General features: G+C 42.2%; 1 long non-coding RNA gene across 3 annotated transcripts; it reads left to right on the top strand.

The window, feature by feature from the left end:
• Nucleotides 1-193: 193 nt before the first annotated feature.
• Nucleotides 194-15,534, top strand: LOC131486787 (uncharacterized). Of its 3 annotated transcripts, none has more exons than XR_009249445.1 (4): nucleotides 194-305; nucleotides 6,438-6,506; nucleotides 6,611-6,790; nucleotides 15,320-15,534. It is a non-coding gene; the product is annotated as an uncharacterized LOC131486787 (long non-coding RNA). The 3 variants fall into 3 exon arrangements; XR_009249446.1 differs by having other exon boundaries at nucleotides 15,314-15,534; XR_009249447.1 differs by lacking the exon at nucleotides 15,320-15,534 and adding an exon at nucleotides 13,248-13,657.
• Nucleotides 15,535-23,130: the final 7,596 nt, after the last annotated feature.

Genomic DNA, 23,130 nt, shown 5'->3' with positions numbered 1-23,130 from the left:
GCCGCGGGGAGGAGCACGGCGATTGCGGTCCGGGCGAGGGCCTGCTCCGAGCTGCGGCCGTGGGCTGCGCTCCTTCCGGGTGACCTATAAACCCTGCGGCTCCCCAAGTGCGGCCCGTCCCCCCACCCCCGCCAGTTCCCACTCCTCCCGGGCGGGTGTGGCCTTTAGGGGGCGGGGCCGAGCGCTGGGTCTGCACCCGAGGACCGCCTTTGTCTTCACCTGGCTGCTCGGTCCCCGGTGTCAGGACGGGGAATTTTAAAGAATAGCTGAACGTTCGACGGAAAGATGCGGTAAAACACCCCCAGGTAACGAAACCGCTTTCTCCTGTTCCGCACTTCCTTTCTCCTCCTCCCTGTTAAAATAAAAAGCAACGCGGGGAGATTGTCATCCTGGAGTTCCAAATAGGCTGAAAGGGAATTCTGGGCATTGTCAGACAAGGGCAGTAGGAGATTTCACAGTGCCAACCAACGTGATACACAGAGGAACAACTTTGACTATGACGTGATAAATAATCGCAGTGATCAAGAAACTAGGGGCTACTGGGGAAAGCATGTGTAATAATCCACGGCAAGCAAATGCGCATCCAGTACATGAAATCCAAGAGTTTGGAAACTTTTGGATGAACTGAGATTTTACTAAAGACTTCTACGAAAATGAAGACAGATAAATTAAAAAATACACGTTCTCAAGATGAATACGTTGCCGTGGAAAGAGCATGGGGCTTTGAGGTCATAAATAGCAATGTTCAAATCCAAGGTTTGCCACTCTTGAACTCTCTGAGACCTTGGATAAATTATCCTCCCCAAGGATCAGAGTGTAACACTTTAACACTGATAAGATGTTCCGCTGTCCAGGGCCATTCTGAGGGTTACAGAAAAATACGCACAGCGGTACAGTGCGTCACAAGCTTTGACCCCCTTCCCTAAGGCCACCTTTCAAAAAAGGTCAATATTTCAAAAAAGGTGGATATTGTAGCTGTGTTAAATGCGATAAAAGATATTTTAAGGAATATTCAGAACAAGAAAGGCTAGACCTGACCAGAGTTTCTCGAGACAACCTTTGGGGGGTATTAAACCCGGAGGCAGGGAGACAGCAGTCGTGTGGCTCCCAAATTGCTTAAATTTTCCCGTAAAAAAGACTTCTAGGCTGTAAAGGACACGACAAGCCCTGACAATCGGAAAGAGAAGGTTGTAAAAAAAAAACAAAAAAGTTAATTTTCTTTTTTTATAAGCTCAAATCTTCAAAGTGCGATTAATTAATTGTAGGAAGGAAACAGGGATGGCCTGGGAGTGCACACATTCCCTCTCAGCAAATCTAGCTTCAACTGGGTTTTAGCCCTTCCAGCTTTCTGCTTTGTGGGGTAGTTGTTCATCTTAGTAGACCCCATACTAGCAGCTCTAGGGCTTTGAGCACATCAAGTGTTGAGTAAATAGTCGTGAATAAGTTAATGTCCTGTAACTTCCTTTAGTAACCATGACAGTTCATGAAGCCTGTAGGTGAAAATGAAAGATGGAAAAAACATGTTTTCCGGATCTTCAAAGATGGATCAGAGTTGATTGCAAAGGTTACAAATATCAATTCAGCAGTATTCCATATGGGATTTATAAACATGTGGGCCCTAATACATGTACAAAGTAATACAGAATTAGGAAGAGCTTTTGCTTATGTATTTCTTTTCTTCTAAAGCTCCCACCCCTCCATCCTTCACTTCTGTTGAAATCCATCCATATTTGGGAGCTCTTTTCAAATTCTTTCCCTTAAAGTGGTGCCTACTTACCCCAACAGATCATCCCTCCCACTGCTGAATGCCTGACACCTTTGTCCTTTCTCGTAAAACTTGTACCTCTTCAAATAGAATACTGTTCACAAGAATGCTTTGTAAACTGAAAAGTGTCATAAAAATTCAGATTTAGTGTTTCTTGAGCACCTACTCTTGAGCTTCATGGTACTGTGGGTTCCATCACATACTTTACATAGCTTTTGTAGATGGAAGCTTCCAAGATAAGGATGCCGTCTTACTCATCTTCATGTTCCCAGCACCTGGCATAGGGCCTGGCACGATGCAGCCATTTTATAACGTCTCTTAAGAATTGTATCAGGGGCGCCTGGGGGGCTCAGTTGGTTAAGCTTCCGACCCTTGGTTTCAGCTCAGATCATGATCTCAGGGTTTATGGGTTCGAGCCCCACATGGGGCTCCGTGCTGGCAGTGTGCAGCCTGCTTGGGATTCTCTCTCCTTCTCTCTCTGCCCCTCCCCTGCGTGCTCCCTCTCTCTCAAATAAACAAATTAAAAAATTGTGTTAGGAGCTTCCACAATTTTTATCTCATTTCATTATCACAGCAACTCTGTCTTTAATCCATAAATGTCTTTAATCCATAAATATTTATTGACATAAGCAGTATGTAAATCACCATGCTGGTGCTAGAGAGACAGCAGTGAGCAAAACAGCCCCTGCCCGCTTACTTTGCATGTGAGGAAAGTGAGGTGTAGGATGGTTGTGCCTTCCTTAGACTCACACTGCTGGTGAACTATAGATCCAGACTGTAAATCTGGGTCTTCCTGGTCCCAAGTCCAGGGTATGAACATAAGAAACGATATTATTATTTTTATTATATTTTATTATATATTCACATATGTCATCCATGTAAACTTTTTATGTATTTTTTCGGTGCCAAAAAGCTTTTTATATTATTAATGCGTATTTTATATGTCATGTTTTCCAACTCTACATTCAGTAATAAATGCTAAAGATTCTACACAGCCTGTGTAATTTAGGGATAAGGTCAGAAATTATCTAAATTTTGTTTGGGTTTTTTGTTTGTTTGTTTTTAGAAATTAAGTATTTTAAAAGGAGTACAAAATTAGACCTAAGTATGTTTCATCTCAAGAAATTACTCACTCCACCCCGACCTGATTTATTTTTTAATTTTAAATGTAATCTTTTTTAACTAGGCTTCACGCCCAGTGTAGAGCCCAAAACGGGGCTTGAACTCACAACCCTGAGGTCAAGACCTGAGCTGAGATCCAGAGTCAGACACTTAACCTACTGAGCCTCCCAGGTGCACCCCCCCACCCAGGTGATTTATTAATATGGCTAATATTGGTGTGTTTCCTAAATTTTAAGGTATAATTGATATTTAAGGAAGTTGCCGTCTCTGTCTCTTTTTTTTTTTTAAGTTTATTTATTTAAGTAATCTCTGCATTCATCATGGAGCTCAAACTCACAACCCTGAGATCAAGAGTCACACACTCTTCTGACTGAGCCAGCCAGGTGCCCCTAAATTAATGGTTTTGTCTTAATTGGTCTTCCTGCCTGTGGTCTTATCAGAATTGCTCTGAGACATCCTCCATACTGCCAGTAGGCTGATCCTATTAAAATACATGATGGAAAAATCCTTGAATGACATTTCATCATCATTTATTAATAGAATAAAACAAACCGTTCAGCTGGACGCACAATAGCCCTCAAGCTCTGCCCTCCCCTGCCCATCAGTCCTGCATCGTGTCTTTCTCCTCTGCAGGGTATGTTGGCCGCCTGCTGCTGGCTCACTTCTAGCCGGCCTCTGGCACTCCTTTCAGGCCTTGGAGGAACCGCACTTTGACCCAGGCAACTGTTGGGAACCGTGCACACGGTAAATCCTTCTGTCACAGCTTACACTTAACTCGTTATATGCAAATGAGAGCTTGGATCAAGTAACTTGCAGTTTCAGGTCCTAGTTCTTGTTAAGATTACTTTTTATGTTCTTTTAAACTTTTTAATATGCCCCCCAAATGTTAACAGCTTGTTGTTTTTTTTTTTTGTCGTGTTAGTCACCCCTGATGAACAATTTGCTTGGGGTTGCAAAATGCGGGTGTTCTAATTTTATCATTCCTTCTTCATTGATCATCTAGACTACTTCTATAAAGGCAGACTTGGGGTGTCTGGGGGGCTCAGTCAGTTAAGCATCCGACTCTTGATTTCAGCTCAGGTCACAATCTCACAGTCATGGAATTGAGCCCTGTGTCGGACTCTGCACTGATAGTGCGGAGCCTGCTTGGGATTTTCTCTCTCTCTCTCTCTCTCTCTCTCCCTCCCTCCCTCCCTCCCTCCCTCTCTCTCTCCCTCTCTCTCTCTCTTTCTCTCTTTCTCTCTTTCTCTCTCTCGCTCAAAATAAGTAAATATTTAAAAGAAAAAAAGTCAGACTTGTCCTCAACTTCTGTTCAGATCTCCCCAAAGAGAACTGGTATGGAAAAGGCAGGATAAATGCTTGATAGTTTATCTGCTACAGTTGCAGGTTTATTCACGTTCTCTCTTTATTCAAAAGCTACTCTGAAAAGTTATAATTTTCTAACAAATAGTACATTTCACCTAAATTTTCCAAATCTATTGGCATAAGTTTTTTCCCAGTATTTACTTATCTTTTTAAAAAAAATCTCTGCTAGATCTATAACTAATATTGCATTTCATATTTCTCATATTATTTTCTGGATCTCCTTTCTTTTTTCTTTGAATAACCTTGGCAAAAGTTTGTTTTATTGGTCTTTTCAGATAACAGCTTTGGACAGTGATCTTCTGTGCTTTATCTTTGTTTTCTAATCTTACTCATTACCTTTATAATTTCTTTCTTTCTTTCTGGGTTCTTGGGATTTATTACTTTGTTCTTTTTCTAACTTCTTTTTTTTTTTTTAATTTTTTTTTAACGTTTATTTTATTTTTGAGACAGAGAGAGAGCGAGCATGAATGGGGGAGGGTCAGAGAGAGGGAGACACAGAATCTGAAACAGGCTCCAGGCTCTGAGCTGTCAGCACAGAGCCTGACGCAGGGCTCGAACTCACGGACCGTGAGATCGTGACCTGAGCCGAAGTCGGACGCTTAACCGACCGAGCCACCCAGGCGCCCCTTTTTCTAACTTCTTGATGTAGATACTTAGTTCATTAGTTTTCAGTCTCTTTTTTAAAATAGGTATTTAATTTCTCGAAGTACTTAAATTTCCTCTAAGTAGTGTGTTTAGCTGTGTCACAAGTTTGAAATGTGGTATTTTCTGTATTGTTCAGTTAATTTTTAATGTCTCTTTATTTTTGAGAGAGACAGAGAGCAAGCAGGGGAGGGGCAGAGAGAGAGAGAGGGAGACAGAATCCCAAGCAGGCTCTGTGCCATCAGCAGAGAGCCCAGAGCGATGCAGGGCTTGAGCCCACAAACTGTGAGATCATGACCTGAGCCGAAATCAAGAGTCAGACACTTAACCAACTGAGTCGTCCAGGTGCCCCTGTATTGTTCAGTTTAAATATTATCAGATTTCCACTCTGTTTATCCTCTGATGGTGAGCCATTGGGAAGTGTCTTAAATGTCTAAATATTCAAAGGTTAGAAGTTAGTAACATTGCAGAAGCAAAGGTCAGTGAACCTGTAAACACAGCAATAGAAAGTTTCCAGAGTGACATCCACAGTGAAAAAAGTCTAGAAAACTGTAAGAACGTAGCATCATTGGCCTATGAACAATATCACATGGTCTAACATACTGCTATTTGGAGTTGCAGAAGGAAGGAAAATGAGACTGAAATGAAGTCATTTTTAAACCAACAAAAAGTAATAGACCTGTTGCTCTCAGATTCACTGAAAGAACTTACAAAGACTGTGTCTACAGTAGGCAGCTTCTGACATGGCTCCCAGTGATCCCCACCTGCTGGATTCACACCTAAGTGTAATCTCCTCCTCCTGAGGGCGGGCTGGACCTAGTGATTTGTTCCTAAAAATTGAAAACAGAAAAAGGGCGATGGGGTGTCACTTCTGCATTACGTTATAAAAGACTGCGAACTCTGTCTTGCTGGCTTTCTTCCTCTGTTGCCCTCCTGGCTTACATTCTGTGATGAAGAATCTGCCAGGTCAGAGAGGCTCAAATCGCAAAGAACCAAGAACAGCCAGCAAGGAACTGAGACATTAGTCCAGTTATCCACTCGCGAGTAACAATCCTGTCAACAACCATCTCAGTGAGCTGGGAAGCAGAGACTTCCTTAGTCGAGCCTGGGGGGACGACCACATCTCCAGCTGACCCCTGACTGTGGCCCAGGAGAGACCCTGAAGCAGCAGGCCCAGTGATGCCACACTACGTCAAGAAACAGATAATAAACGTTGTTTCAGTTCATTATGCTTCGGAACCATTTGTTAGGCAGTGATAGATAGCCAATATAATGTTCTTCAAGAATAGTGAAATTGAACCCAAAAGGAAGGGGTAAGAGGCAAAAAGAAATGATACAGCAAAATATTAGCAACCATATGGGTAAATCTAAATAAAAACTGATTGTAAAACAGTAATAACAACTATGATCTCGTGAGAAGATAAAAATAAAAGCAAAAGAGAATTCCATGACTGAGCCGATATATCATATAAAACAGGAAATTAGTAATCAGGGTGAAAGTGTTATTGAGAAGATCCTCTCCCTTTCTTCTTTTTGGTAACAGAGTATCTTGAACTTTAGCGGAGCACATGGCTTTCCAGCTAGAGACCACATTTCCCAGCTTCTTTTGCAGGTGAGTATGTCCCTGTAACAGCTCTTGCCAAAGCCACGCAAGTGCAACCAGATAACCCTTTTTAAAGGAAGCTATTTGTTTTCCTTTCTATTTTCCTTTCCCAGTTTCCTAGAAAATGGCAACAACCAGGGTGGTCACGGGAGATGCAAAAATGGAAGGTAAAGATTGAAGATGACAGACTGTCAGAGCCTGTATGACATCACGTAGCAGAGCCACCTAGCAGTGTCCCCAGCCCACGGCTGCAGTGTTCCATGAGGAACAAGTTAACATTTATGCTACTTAAGGTATGTATTTTAAAGACTTTATTACCACAGCTTAGCCTCTGTCTTGACAAATATATAATTTAAGCTCCAAAAGAATAAAAGAAGGGAAAAAAACATTTAAAAGCACATATTTTAAAAGAATAAAGTGAAATCTTGAAAATAAGTCCCAATATATCAAAAGTAAATGGATTAAATATACCACTGAAAAGGCAGACTTTGTTTTCTAAAAGTTTTTTTTTTTTTTTTTTTAATTTTTTTTTTTCAACATTTTTTATTTATTTTTGGGACAGAGAGAGACAGAGCATGAACGGGGGAGGGGCAGAGAGAGAGGGAGACACAGAATCGGAAACAGGCTCCAGGCTCCGAGCCATCAGCCCAGAGCCTGACGCGGGGCTCGAACTCACGGACCGCGAGATCGTGACCTGGCTGAAGTCGGACGCTTAACCGACTGCGCCACCCAGGCGCCCCTCTAAAAGTTTTTTTTAATGTTTGTTTATTTTTGAGAGAAAAAGAGACAGAACATGAGTGGGGAAGGGGCAGAGAGAGAGGAAGCCACAGAATCGGAAGTAGACTCTAGGCTCTGAGCTGTCAGCACAGAGCCCAGTGCGGGGCTCGAACTCACAAACTGCAAGATCTTGGCCTGAGCTGAAGTCGGACGCTTAACCGACTGAGCCACCGAGGCGCCCCATTTAAAATGCAAAAATTCTGACTCTACCACATTTAGATGAGGTATATCAAAATTGTAAAAGGTATAAAAGGATAGAAAAATACAAGGTAAGTACCTTGGTGTATTGCTGTCCAATTAAGGGGACTTTATTTAAATCCAGTTAAATGGGCCAGGAAAAAAATGCATTTTAAAGGATAAACAGGGTCACTAAAAAAATGTTAAGCATTAAATTAATTTGGAATATCTAGCAACTCTAAACTTACAAGTATCTAAGAACATAGCGTATATGTATGTTATATATTATATATAAAACAATTTCATGGGAAAATGGGCAAATATGCAATCACATTGGGAGCTTGTTAGCATACTTTTGGAAATTAATGCATCAAACATTCAGTAAGACTCTAGTAAATTTGACAGGTGTGTAGTAACCTGTACTTAGTTGAATAATCTAAATTTCCAATTAAGTACAGAGGGAACACTGATAAAAATTGACAGTGTATTGAGTGACAAAGTATCAGTAAATCTTAACAATTTTTTACAGAGAACACCTTGTAGTTGAAAATAAAAATAAGGATTAGTTACTTTGTTCTAAAATTTAAGTACTTCACAAGGTAAATTGAAGCTTTCTAAACGGATTTATGTTTATGTTAACTACCCCCTGGAGATGTTTTTAGAATTCTGATATTTCAGTGTTGGCATATTTTGCTTTCAGGACCATACTGTGGTAGCATACATTAATAGCTCTTGATTCGCGCTATCATTATCAAAATCCACAAAGACATAAGATTTCAAAGACAGTCAAAATGAGGTGTATATGTCATCCTAAAGAGGGTAGGGGGTCTAGAACTTCAAAGGTAACAAAAGCAATTCACAGGAAGATGAAAAAGACTAAATATTTGGTGAACATGTTTTTCTGCACTCTTCAGAAACAGTGGGATTTTGATCAAGGAGGCCTTGCTGGGCTTCTCCCCGTCTACTATACCTACTTCCTAGTGTGATGTAGGTATCTGGTGCTGACTCTCCTCCTGGAGCAGGTCCTGTGTCTAAATTCTTTGAGGCAGTAAGAGGGAAGGTCACAGTTTCTTCCTGAGTCTTTTTGGGAAGAAGGCTTGAGATAATCTGGATGTCAGAATGGCACATTTTGGCGTGAGCTGCCCTTGGTTCCTACCCAGGCCAGACCAGCATGAAAAACAACAGTAAAAAAAAACTCGAGTTAATGGTGTTGTGCGATAGCTTAAGACCAGTCTCCAGGAGGGTGGCAGTTGGTTTCTTTGGATTAGGAATGAGTAACTAGAGAGCAGTTGCCAAATCTCCTTGGACTTAGTTGACACCAAGCTTTGGGTTACAAAAAATGTTTTTCTGTTCTAATGTTAGTTGTTACTTACAGGAGTTTCTGAATACTATTCTGTTGCATACCCTCAGATTTGAGGTCTGCTTTGAAGAATCCAGTTTTATCAAAACTTACCTTAATTTTGACCAGCGTTTCAACTTCCCAACTCTTTTTGATTCTTTTTTTTTTTAATGTTTATTTATTTTGAGAGAGAGAGAGAGAGAGAGAGAGAGAGTGCAGGCATAAGCAGGGGAGGAGCAGAGGGAGAGGGAGACAAAGACTCCCAAGCAGGCTCCACGCTGCCAGCCCTGTGTGTACAGCTGTATAATATGAACTGATATGTGTATAGTGTTATTTATTTGCATCACTGTCTGTATTAGCAAAATATTGATAATGTGCTTCAGGGGCGCCTGGGTGGCTCGGCCCGTTGAGCACCCGATTCAACTCAGGTCATGATCTCATAGTTTGTGGGTTTGAGCCCCCTGTCAGGCTCATGCTGACAGCTCAGATTCTGGAGTCTGATTTGGGTTCTGTGTCTCCCTCTCTCTCTGCTGCTCCCTACTCGTGCTCTGTCTCCTCTCAAAAATAAATAAACATTAAAAAAAAAAACCAAACTTTTAAATGCCCTCAAAGTGTCCTTCATCTGGAGGTTAAATGAACTCTGGTACTACCCTGCAATGGAATAATGCGCAGCTGAAAAATAAAGTAAATGAGGTTCTTTGTGTACTGACACATGGTGACTTATAAGATATATTATTAAGTGAAAAATTGAAGTGAATATAATGTATCATCTTTGGTGTAAGAAAGAGGAGAAAGTAAGTATTTATAATCATATGGCTTGAACTTGTGTAGTAAGCCCTGAAAGGATAAATGAAAAAGAAATAGAACAGTAGGGTAGGGTAGACAGGTGCAGGGCAGGGAGCGAGGCTCCCCAGTGTGTACATCGTGATAGGGCTTTAACTTTTGGACAGTGCAGATGCGTTACCTATTCAAAACAGAACAAAGTAAGCAAAGCTTTGGAAAGAAACAATATTCCTCTTTCCACGGTTTATAGGTTTTGGGGTTTTTTTGGTTTTTTTTTGAGCATGTTATACTTTTTGATAACCTTGTACGGGAACTCAAGGCATTGAGAAGCCAGAACAAGAGAGGAAAATGCAGCGCAGTTTCCTGTGAGAAAAAAACTTAGAGTCAGCATATGAGAGAAAGCTGGATCCAGGAGAGCATAAAATGGCAAAACAGCATAACTGTCTACACAAAAAGACCTGAATGATACTGAAACCTTTGTATACATTGAGAAAACTTAGGCCCCACATGTTAAGTGACTTGCCACCATCACTCAGCTTATTTGTGGAGAAATCAGGACGAGATTCCCAGGACCCCTAATAAACAATCTCCATGTTTGTGTCTGTATTTGTGACTATATTGTGTCTATATGTCTCTGTTCATTAGTCATACCCCATTACTACGCTGGCTGCACGGGCCCTGTGCCTCAGCATCTTTCCTCTGCCGTTCCCTCTGCCTGAAATGCTTTTCCCCCCAGAAAGCTACGTGCCTCACTCCCTCACTTTCTTTACATGTCTTTTCAAATGTCACTTTGTTTAGTGAGGCCTTTGCAAATCGTAAAATAGCAACTGCCTACCCCCTATTCTCTGTCTCCTCTTCCATGCTTCCTATGTTGTGCAGCATTTGTCAGCCGTCTCACACACTTTATACTTATGTCTTGTCTCTCTCCATATCCACCCTTCCCCCACCTCCTGGCATACACTCTTCAGGAGGGTAACAACTTTAATGTACTCCCGATAAGAGTATAATAAATCCTCTTAGTTAGATAAATCAGTGTTGGGGCACCTGGGTGGTTCAGTCGGTTAAGCATCCGACTTAACTCAGGTCATGATCTTGAGGTTCATGAGTTCGAGCCCCGCATCATGCTCTGTGCTGGAGCCTGCTTCGAATTCTGTGTCTCCCTCTCTCTCTGACTCAGTCTCTCTCTCTCTCTCTCTCTCTCTCTCTCTCAAAAAAAAAAAAATAGAAAAAATTAAGAGTAGCTGTGTCTTTTAAAAAAATAAAATAAAAATAAATAACTGTTTTGCCCCATAGTAAGCATTTAATAAACATTAAAGAGTTAATGAACTGAAACTACCCCTGAGCTTGAGAGTAGAAATGAAGTGAAACAGTCAGAAAAGCAATTCCAAGTGTTCGAAATATGTGGACAACCTGGTGGGCCAGGTTTCTCTAGGATAAAGAGGCCAAAAGGACTGGAAAGCTGCATAAGCCTTGTGTTAGACCAGGTCAGCCCCTGGGACTCTCATAGTGGTAACAGTATCAGTGGAAGGTCTTCCAGAAAGGCGACTTTTGCAAACTGAAAATAGTTAATTGAGGACCAGTGAAAATCCTTAAACAACAAAAATTCAACTTAGTAGGTTGAAAGATAAAATTGGCTTTATCAAACTATTCATGAAAGGGGCAACAGCCCATGTAGCAAATTGAAAGGCGCTCCTTTGAGCTGCAGAAAAGGAAAGGTTTGTAAATCAGAAAGGGAGCAAAAAAGAGGAAATTATTACCAAAGAAGGCATTGTTTCAGGCAAGGTCGCCCTCCTAAGGAGAGCAGGAGGGTCTATAGGTAAATTTCCTAGTACTAACCGGGAAATTCACGTTGACCAGTCCCAAGCTACACGCCTGGGGGTTGAAAGTGCAGGCAGGTTAGGCAAAGTAAGTCTGGCTTACTCACATGGAACTCTTGGCATAAGTGACTCTGTTTTTTTTAAGATTTTATTTTTAAGTAATCTCTACACCCAGTGTGGGGCTTGAACTCATGACCCTGAGATCAAGAGTCACATGCTCTACCAATTGAGCCATCCAGGCGCCCCAGAGTGACTCCACTTTAGACGGTGGTTTTTCATTTAAACAAAACAAATGGAAGGCTCTGGCTTCTGTAAGCCCACAGTGGCCAAAGTAATTAATTACTATTATGAGACACTGAAACTTTCCTGCAAGAAAGAAAATGTGCTCAGAAGGAATGATCAAAATCCCTTTAAACTCCTTCTATCCAGACATAGAGCTTGGCAGAGTGAAAATTAAGTCTAAAGTTAAGGGAAAGTGTATTCAGTCTCCACTTAATTTGAAGATTGCAAACAAAGCCATTATGGAGAAATTTAGGTAGCACTGGTCATTTTCATTCAATAGATGGAGCCAGAGTAGAAAAGAAACAGTCTGGGGTCGCCTGGGTGGCGCAGTCGGTTAAGCGTCCGACTTCAGCCAGGTCACGATCTCGCGGTCCGTGAGTTCGAGCCCCGCGTCAGGCTCTGGGCTGATGGCTCGGAGCCTGGAGCCTGTTTCTGATTCTGTGTCTCCCTCTCTCTCTGCCCCTCCCCCGTTCATGCTCTGTCTCTCTCTGTCCCAAAAATAAAAAAAATAAAAAAAAAACGTTGAAAAGAAACAGTCTGGCACATTGTGAAACTTCGCAAAGAGGGATTCAAAACTGGGAATCCACTGTGGATTCCAGCCCCTAAGAGTCCATTAGGCGTCTACCCAAACCACCCAGGGCTTTCGCCAGTTGCCAGTCGGTTGCAGGTGGGGGGTTGGGATGAGGGGGGCTCTCACTAAGCCGGTGATCTAATTGCCTCTGCCTTAAACTGCTCTTGGCTCCGCTTGGCTCATTCTCTTCCTCAGGCTGCAGTGAAGCCTTCCTCCGCTTTGCTAGCAAAGAGATCCTCCCTGCTATTCCCGGCCCCACATCCTATTTAGTTACTCAGGGGCTAATCAGCATTTGTAATTACATTTTGTGTATATGTTAATTATCTGCTCCCCCCTCCCCCGCCCCAGAATGTAAGCTCCATAAAGGCACATTGCCCACAGCATGCTCAGCACCCAGCAGACAGTTCAGTTCGGAGCACAGCGAATGTTCAGTAAATATTTGTTGAATGTATGAATTGGCATTCTGGATTGTTTGAATTGCTGGGCACTATACCAAGGCTTTTACATGCATTTTTCTCTATCTCTCATGAGATAAACATTGACTGTGGAAAAGCTGAAGCTTAAAGAGGTTGTATAATTTGTCCAAGGTCACATAGCAAAGCTGAGAATTAAAACCAAGTCTTTCTGACTGGGCTGATGGCTCGGAGCCTGGAGCCTGTTTCCGATTCTGTGTCTCCCTCTCTCTCTGCCCCTCCCCCGTTCATGCTCTGTCTCTCTCTGTCCCAAAAATAAATAAAAAATGTTGAAAAAAAAAAAAAAATTTAAAAAAAAAAACCAAGTCTTTCTGATTCTAAAATCTCTGCTGTCAGCTCACAGAACTTTCATAAACAAGCAAGTGGTAGTGTATTATGGTAAAGTTTTCACAAGAAAGCCAAGGGGAAAAAGTAGGAGATGCCAGAAAATTGGCTGTGGCACTCAGTTTTGTCACTGCCCCCAACATTTGCTCGTGTGCCAGCCATTCTGTATAGTTCAAAATTAAATATGCTTTCTGGTCCTGGATTCAGATTTCAAAGGAGAAGACCCAAGATCTCTTCACACCTCCTCCTCTTTCTTTGTTCACCGCTCATGCGTCCTTCCGACTGTCACTCTCCGGGCACACTCAAAGGCAAAACATTAGACCGTGTTACTGTGTCACTGCAAGAAGGCAGATCTGGTGCCGGGCAAGTGTAAGACAATCCTACTGAGACAAAGAGGGACGCTTAGAAGGTTTGAAAAGTAACAAAAGAGAATACACAAGCATCGAGAGGGCCCGTAAAGAGAGATCTAGGATCCAGACATGAACGTGTATGTGAATGGGAGACAGGGCATTCAGGAGTGGAAGGGAGCAAGACCAAGCAATCAGGACCCACGTGTGAAATCGAGAAGCAGCACATTACATTAGATTAGTGCTTGGAGGGAAATGTGACTCAAATTCTGTCATTCTCTTTTCATAATAGAAATGTCACAATTAAGGGGCGCCTGGGTGGCGCAGTCGGTTAAGCGTCCGACTTCAGCCAGGTCACGATCTTGCGGTCCGTGAGTTCGAGCCCCGCGTCGGGCTCTGGGCCGATGGCTCGGAGCCTGGAGCCTGTTTCCGATTCTGTGTCTCCCTCTCTCTCTGCCCCTCCCCCATTCATGCTCTGTCTCTCTCTGTCCCAAAAATAAATAAAAAAAAAAAAAAAAAAAAAAAAAAAGAAATGTCACAATTAAGACTAAAAGAAACGAGGGAATACAAATAAAAGACCCAGCTTGAAATCCCAAGTTTTCAGAAAGAATATCCTGTCTGCATCCCCTAGCGCTCCTGCAAAACATGACTCAAACCCACAAGGTCCAGAAAGGAGCTAAATTGCAATGCTTTCACCTGAAACAATCTCCCTGGCGTACTCTAAATTTTCGTTAAGTGAAAAGAAGGTTACGACAGAAAATTCTATTCAGAGCCTGCACCGAAGCCCCAGGAAGGCCATTGGCAAACTGCCTCAGGGCGTATCAGAAATGGGGTATAAATGTGGACATCTTGTACTTGTTCACGTTCAGGTTGAGGACCAGCCAGACCTGCGGCCCCTGGGAAGTATGAACGCAGACCTAGCCTGCTTGGTCTTCTACTCCTCACCGCATGCACTGCAGGGACAGGTTCTCAGGCCCCAAAGTGTGTTGTTCCCTGCAGGCTGGGAGGTGATAGGGAAGGTGAGGGTGTCCTTCCTTACACACACCTGTCCCACTGCTACGTGTCTGTCACGTAATGCCAGTGCCTAGACAATTCCATCCCGCTGCCCGAGGCTGGGGTGTTCTCATCAGACGAGAAGTGATTCTAGGGAAGGGCCTTTCTGTTCTCCATGCATACTCTCCAGAATCCAAAGTGAGCAAAGGCGGTTTCTTTGAGATTAAATCTATTTACTTCTTTAAAAAAAAAAAAAAAAATGTTTGTTAACGTTTATTTATTTTTGAGACAGAGAGAGACAGAGCATGAACAGGGGAGGGTCAGAGAGAGGGAGACACAGAATCTGAAACAGGCTCCAGGCTCTGAGCTGTCAGCACAGAGCCCGACGCAGGGCTCGAACTCACGGACAATGAGATCATGACCTGAGCCAAAGTCGGCCACCCAACAGACTGAGCCACCCAGGCGCCCCTATTTACTTCTTTTTAAAAATAGTTTTGTATTTACCACAGGACAATAAAACGTGTTCTAATTTTTTTTCTCTTAAGAGGAAGTCACCTCTGTTTCTTCTGTATGGGGGAAATACAGATATTTAACAACTAGTGTTTCAGAGAATGGGGAAGCTCCATTACTAAAAATTCCAACTGGATCAAAGATTTAAATGTGTAAAAGGAAATCTAAAGGTACTAGAAGAAAACATAGAAAGGACTCCCATGAAACATGGTACATTGACCATATGCCTTTATCTTCTCTCCTTGTGGTGGGCAACATAATGGCTCCCAGGGTCTGTCCACATCGTAATCCCCAGAACCTATGAATGTTACCTGATTGGACAGAGACTTTGCAGATGTGATTAAGTTAAGCCCCTTGAAATATGGACATTATCCTGGATTATCTGAGGGGGCCCTAAAAGTAACAACTAGTATCTTTTTGGAGAAACAGAGGGAAGAGATGTGATCACAGAGGCAGAGATTGGAGGGACGTGGCCACAAGACAAGGAAGCTGGAGGAAGCCAGGAAAAGATTTTCTCGTAGAGCCTATGTCTCTACGGGAGTATGGCCCTGCCGATGTCTTCATTTCAGCCCAGGGAAAGTGATTGCAGATTTCTGGCCTCCGGAAATGTGAGAGAATAAATTTCTTTGGTTTTAAGCCACCAAGTTTGTGGTAATTTGTCATAGCAGCCCCAGGAAATTAGCATACTTCTAGATCCATCCAAACTCCACTAGAATAAGCTACAGGTGAGAAAATGATACAGCTCATAAAGATAAGGAGAATGGCAGAAAAGGACTTCAGTAAGTGTTTGGAAGATGGAAAAGAATGAACGAGTGAAGGAGTGAATCAATGAATGATTGAGAGAGACTATCAGAGTTGGGAACAATGCAGGCTGAACCCCCTGGAAAGGAAGATGTGATCAAGGCAGAAGACACTTCTCCCAGAGAGGTCAGACTCAGGGTCTGCAAGCACCAAGCAGGCACAGGGGTGAGGAGCAGGACATTAGAGACAGTGGAAGTAGGAACACGAGCCTTGGTTCCCTTGCCCCACTCCCTTCTCTGATACTGGTTGCCAGGAGCCAGGTATATCCCTGTTTCTCACCTCCCTCACCCCAGTCCAGTCCCTTGATCCACCATCACATAAGCTGACGCGGATGTTCTGTTCCCGTTCCTTGTGTTGGAGAGAACTGTTGCTTCCTGGATGCGAGGGGGTAGGAGATGCTGTGCAGGGCTGGGCACGGTCTTCTCCTTGTCCGCTCTGCCCCGTGCAAAGAAGACAAGCTTTCTGGTGGCTACCACACTCTCCAAGGCACATCATCGTAAAATTTCAGTAAACTGGGAATAAAGAGAAGACCAGGGCTTCCAGAATGAAAAACCAGGCCACGTAAGATGCTAAGGATCAGCAATCTGACTGGCATCAGACTTTTCAACAGTAGTTCAAAATACTGGAAGATGATAGAGCAACACCTCAAAACTCTGAGATAAAATATCACTGAAAAAGTTTGTATCCAACCAAACTTCTAGCAAGTGTAAGGGGAAAATAAGGGCATTTTCAGACATGCAAAGTCTCAAATTATTTGCCAACCATGTATCATCTAGGTGGAAGCTCCCAAAGGGTACAGTTCCATCGTAATGTGGAGTGAACAAGAGAGGCAACATGGGATCCAGAAAAAAAACTAGAGGATGTACCCAGGAGAGTGGCAGAGGGGAAATCCTAGGATGATGGGTATTTATCACACCTCCGGAGAACAGGGGCCTGTGTTAAGTGCCAAAGGGAGACATCTAAGGAGAGGAATTTAGAACTGACAGGTTATTTCAGGTGTTGAGAATGTAGGGGGATATTATTACTGAGAGTTTTCTAAGTCTGTTGGATCGTTTGTGGGGAAGAAGGGTGATAATCTGTAGAAAAGGAAGCAGTTTGGCCAGGGCTATGGGGGTTCGCAATTACTAATGACAGGAAGCGGGAAGTTATGCAAGAAGAAGATACAAGTATATATACTGCTTGGTTCAGCATGAATAATATTTGAGTTTTATATAAACACTGACTTTTGACTAAACTAGAGATTTTGATATCACTGTGTTGGGAAAAGGCAGGGAGTGAAGTGGGGAAAGTTAGAGTTGGATAAGAAATCAAAAGCCTCAACAATTTCCTTTCTGGGATTGTAAATATATGTTTTTAAATAATCTCTTCACCTAACATGGGGCTGGAACTCACAACCCCAAGATCAGGAATCACATGTTCTACCAACTGAGCCATCCAGGCACTCCTCAATCTAGGTATTTTGATACATGTACAAAGAAGGTCACCATATCATTGAACAAAAGATAGCAAAAACAGAGACTACTTGCGTACCTGTCTTTGGAACTGGTTGAATAGATCACGGTTAAATGGGGTATCATGCAACCATTAAAAAAAAAAAAAAAACCAGTCATCCCAGTATATGCCAACACGAACTACCTCCAGATAGTGAATACAAAAAAAGCCCACACAAACAAAATCAAGATGGAGAATAGTGGGTCCAATATACAGTATCACTATTTAGGAGGAAAATAAATATACGTATGCAAACATGCACAAACATTGAGTCTGTGTATGTACAATCTCTGGAAGGATACACAAGAAACAATTCTATGGACAAACTAGTCAGGTGGGCAGGGATAGATAAGGGCCCTACTTTTCACTACATACCATTTTGTTACTTAAAATTTTATGCTAGCAAATATATTACCTAGTCAAATGTTGGAGGTTTTTTTACATAATTTTTTTTTCAGGAATAGATTTTAGTGATTCATCACTTACATACAACACCCAGTGCTCATGCCAACAAGTGCCCTCCTTAATGCCCATTGCGCATTTAGCCCATCCCCCCCCAATCCAATATCCCTCCAGCAATCCTCAGTTTGTTCTTTGTATTTAAAAGTCTCTTATGGTTTGTCTCCCTCTCTGTTTTTATCTTCATTTTCCTTCCCTTCCCTATGTTCATCTGTTTTGCATCTTAAATTCCACATATGAGTGAAGTCATATGATATTTGTCTTTCTCTGGCTGACTTATTTCGCCTGGCATAATACACTCTAGTTCTGTCCACATTGTTGCAAATGGCAAGATTTCATTATTTTTGATCACCAAATAATACTCCATTGTATATACATACCACATCCTTTATCCATTCATCAGTCAATGGACATTTGGGCTCTTTCCATACTTTGGCTGTTGTCAATAATGCTGCTATAAACACTGGGGTGCATGTGCCCCTTCAAAACAGCACACCTGTATCCCTTGGATAAATACCTAGTAGTGCAATTGCTGGGTCATTGGGTTATCCTATTTTTGATTTTTTGAGGAACCTCCATACCGTTTTCCAGAGTGGCTGCGCCAGTTTGCATTCCCACCAGCAGTGCAAAAAGGTTCCTCTTTTTTCTGCATCCTTGCCAACATCTGTTGTTGCCTGAGTTTTTAATTTTAGCCATTCTGACAGGTGTGAAATGATATTGTGGTTTTTATTTGTATTTCTCTGGTGATGAGTGATGTTGAGCATCTTTTCATGTATCTGTTAGCCATCTGGATGTCTTCTTTGGAAAAGTATCTTTGCACGTCTTTTGCCCATTTCTTCACTGGATTGTTTGTTTTTTGGGTGTTGAGTTTGATAAGTTTTTTTATAGATTTTGGATACTAACAAATGACATGTGATATGTCATTTGCAAATATCTTCTCCCATTCTGTCAGTGGCTTTTTAGTTTTGTTGATTATTTCCTTCACTGTGCAGAAGCTTTTTATCTTGATGAGGTTCCGATAGTTCATTTTTGCTTTTGTTTCCCTTGCCTCCAGAGGTGTGTCAAGAAGTTGCTGCAGCCGAGGTCAGAGAGATTGTGGCCTGTTTTCTCCTTTAGGATTTTGATGGCTTCCTGTCTTACGTTTAGGTCTTTCATCCATTTTGAGTTTATTTTTGTGAATGGTGTAAGAAAGTGGTTGAGGTTCATTTTTCTGCATGTTGCTGTCCAGTGTTCCCAGCACCATTTGCTGAAGAGCCTGTCTTTTTTCCATTGGATGTTCTTTCCAGCTTTGTCAAAGCTTAGTTGACCATACGTTTGTGGGTCCATTTCCAGGTTCTCTATTCTGTTCCACGGATCTTTGTGTCTGTTTTTGTGCCAGTACCATACTGTCTTGATGATTACAGCTTTGGTAGTATAGCTTGAAGTCTGGGACTGTGATGCTTCCTGCTTTGGTTTTCTTTTTCAAGATTGCTTTGGCTATTTGTGGCCTTTTGTGGTTCCAATCACATTCTAGGATTGTTTTTTCTAGCTCTGTGAAGAATGCTGGTGTTATTTTGATACGAATTGCCAAGTGCTTTCTTAAAGGGAGGGGGAAAAATACCTGGCAAGAGGAAAGAAACTTTAAAAAAACAAAACGAAACAAAATTAGTCCCCTTTGTATCTCAGCTTAACTCCTCAGTCATCATCTTCAAATGTCATTTCAATACTTTTAGCATTTTTCCTTTAGGTGGCAGCATCCACATTTTGGGAGTACAGTCCATCTACCGAGCCTTGAGGATCATTTAGCAATAGTGTTTGGAGGTCCTATTTTTCCTTTTCATAAGAAAAAACTTCATAAAATGTTTATTATATTTATAAAATGTATGACCTGGAAACGTTCCTGAGTATTGTATCCAAAAAGAAAATAGAAATGAAAAGCAGGTTACCAGTTTGAGGGGATGTACAACAGACTGGGAAGATAATTCACCAAAATGTTGACAGTGATTTATCTCTGGGTAATAGAGCAGGAAATAGGTGAATTTTTTTTTTTCTTTTTGTGCCTTTCCAAATTTCCTACAATGAGCACGGTATTTTTAAAAACATTGTTTATCCTTCTGTCCATGCCTTGCCATCAGCCTCCTTGGGCCCTTGGAGAACTGAAGAGAGTTATCCGGTACCCAAATATTTCCAGTGTCAGAAAGCTCTAATTTTTTAACTGTGGAATGAAAATAATGACAGAAACTTGAAACGTATAATAGGACTAATTGAAGGAGAGATTGAGGGGTAAAGGATCTTTTTAATACTCCCCACGCCCAGAAGTCGACTTACTGTGAAGCTAGTAAAGCTTATGCTTCAGGGCCTCCCCCTCCCTTACACTGATCCCTTTCAAAATATTGTATCCCATTTGAATTCATGATTTTGGATGACAAGGCCCATAAATTATCCTGCGGCAGAACCTACCAAACCCAGATCCACCATTGCCAAAGCACACTGAAATGGTCTCTGACAAGTTTGTCCCTGTCCTTGTATGAGGCAGGTTAGTTCTAACTATGCTTTGAGCAGGTGGGGGGGGGGGGGAATGCCTGTAAACTCCCCATTGAACTGGGAGGCCAAGCCTCATACACGCTGTACACTTGTTGCCTACCTAGCCCATGTCTGGCACATTTCAGGTAATCAGAAACCATTTGTAGCCCTGTTAAGTGGCAGTGAATTTTCATGGAGAAGTAAGAGTTCCTAATTCATGGAGTAGTTGACGAGTAGTATTTGTAGAGCTGTTGCTCGTGGCTCGCAGAGAGGGTGCTCCTCCTGTCTTAAATAAACAGCGCCACAGAGAGGACACCTCATCCCCAGAGGAGCCCTTGGGACTGGTGAGCAGATCCCGCCAGGTGAGTCATCACCTGGTACAGCTTAGCAAGAGACTCTGGCTCCCCTCTTTGAAAAGCTGCATCTGAGGGCATTTGGGTGGCTCAGTCAGCTGGGCGATCGACTCCAGCTCAGGTCATGATCTCAAGGTTTGTGAGTTCGAGCCCCGCATCGGGCTCTGTGCTGACAGCTCGGAGCCTGGGGCCAGCTTCTGATTCTGTGTCTCCCTCTCTCTCTGTCCCTCCCCTGCTCGTGCTCTGTCTGTCTCTGTCTCAGAAATAAATAAACATTAAAAAAAAATTAGAAAAGCTGCATCAGCATACTTGGGATACAAAGAAAAAAACAAATCTGGTGTGTGACATAAATCTCTCAAACACGAGAGTGCAAACTGACATGGGATACCAAATGAGAAGAATGAACAAAAAAAGCTGCTGCCATATGACCCAGCACCTCCCCTCTGGGTACACACCCAAAGGGAATGAAAGCAGGGACTTGGGCAGAACGTACACCGCGTTCATAGCAGCATTTTTCATAATAGCCTAAAAGTGGGAGTAACCAGTGTTCATCAACAGATAAACAGATAAGCAAAACATGGTCTCTACATATGATGGAAAAGGAATGAAATTCACACATGCTACACTGAACGTTGAGGACATTTTACTAAGTGAACTAAGCCTGTCACAAAAGGACAAATATTGTGGGATTCCCTTTATATGGAATATCCACAGCAATCAGAGTCACAGAGACAGAAAGCAGATGGTAGTTTCCAAGGATTAGGGGAGATGGGGAGTTGTTGTCTGATGGTTACAGAGATTCAGTTCTGCAAGATGTGACTGTACTTACGCCACTGAACTGTGCACTTAAAAATGGTAAATTTTATATCTATTTTATTTATTTATATTTATTATTTATTTATATTATTTATATTTTACTGCAATAAAAAAACGTGCCAAAAGACCAAGCAGATGGAACAAGGAAATAAATATTTTCCTATATTTTATCAGTATCTTCGCAAGAAGGGATTGATGGTCTATTACAGAACTGTTCTGTAATGTAGATGTGAATTATTTGTGAATGTTAACTACTAACCTCTAATGACGCCCTTACTATGTGTTCAGAACCATGCGAAGGGAATTAACACATTCTCTTAACTCTCAAAATCAGCCTGTGTAGGTGTAGGTACTATTATTATGGTCATTTTCAAATTCAGAAAGTAAGGCTTAGAAAGTTTTAAGTCATTTGCCCATAGGGCAGAGTTAGGGCACTGTGGAGCCCAGATTTGGCCATGTTGCTCATTTCAGAGTTTGGGTTCAGTTTTGGGGGTTTTTAGTGCGTTTTTCTTTTTCTTTTATTTTAGAAGGGAAGAGAGAGAGAGGGAGAGAGAGAGAGAGAGAGAGAGAGAGAGAATCTAAACAGCCTCCACACTTAGCACCGAGCCCAAAATCAAGAGTTGGATTCTAAACCAACTGAGCCACGTAGATGCCCCTTAATAAAAACTTTTTGTTGTTCGTAAGTTAAACACTTGTTTAAGGAATTTCTCAGGAAAGGGATTGGAATCAGGAGAATGCAAATGACATTGATATGCTCCGAGGATCTAAGAGCTGAACAGTGCTCCTTTCAGAATTATGCCTAAAACAGTGCCTCGGCCAGCGGTCCATGTACTTGGTGTGGAGTGGAGGGACTCCAGCCTTGATCCATGGGTAAGGGAACTGGAAAAGCAACAATGACCAGATACTTCATTTGAGGTACAAATAATTTTAGAAAATATTCTAAAATGTCGCTTTAAAACTTTTTTTTTATTTTCAGATTTTATAATTCCTGACACATTGTTCAGTATGAAATATTCTAAATAAGCATAAACTGGGCAAAACAGTAGAACCAAGTAAAGAATTGAGAGATTGATTCTGTCAATTTACAGGACTTCATCTTCCCCGCAAAGGATTAACTGGATGTGTTATTGTATCTTTTCAAATGCACATCTGTTTTGTGTGTGTGTGTGTGTGTGTGTGTGTGTGTGTGTGTACACACAGTGATAGATTAAGCACATGCATTTGCCTCTCCTGTCTCCCATATTCCCATCAAAGTAACAAAAAAGATCTTGTAGAGAGAATGTGAGAAAAAGCGTCATCAGCTGGCCAAAAGTGCTGAGACATTTCTGAAAGAGAAAAGCAGACAGATGACCTGAAGAGAAAGCGCAGAGAAAACTGTAAGCCAGGGCACAAGAAATGAGCATGTGTCTTCCCAAGGGGCCCTCCCCACCCCCAAGGGAGCTCACACTCAGTCATAAATAAGATGATGGGCTGTAGGGCCACCTCCAGTGGCCTCATTAAAGAGCCAGATGCAGTGCCTAGAGACAGCTGGGCCCCTTCCCTCCACATGTGTAAACACAGCTTGGCAGCTGGGACTTTTGCCCTCAGACTAAAAGCCAACGTGCTGCCCTCTAGAAAGCCAGCTATCGGCTCAGAGAGCGTTCTTGCTGAGGATGTTGTGGCCAAGAGGAGATACTGAAGAAATTCTGAATGTCTATGATAAACTCAGACTGGAAATCATCAGACTTCAGATGCACCCCCACCTGGAAACCTCTGGGTTCCCAGATCCCCTTGTTTGCACTTTGCCCACAGGAAACCCTGCAGGGAGGCCTTCCTGCT

Source organism: Neofelis nebulosa, chromosome 10 (genome assembly GCF_028018385.1).
Source record: "Neofelis nebulosa isolate mNeoNeb1 chromosome 10, mNeoNeb1.pri, whole genome shotgun sequence".
NCBI classification, from domain to species: domain Eukaryota; kingdom Metazoa; phylum Chordata; class Mammalia; order Carnivora; family Felidae; genus Neofelis; species Neofelis nebulosa.
Note: the sequence above shows the minus strand (reverse complement) of the source record. Positions and strands in the feature narration are given on the sequence as shown.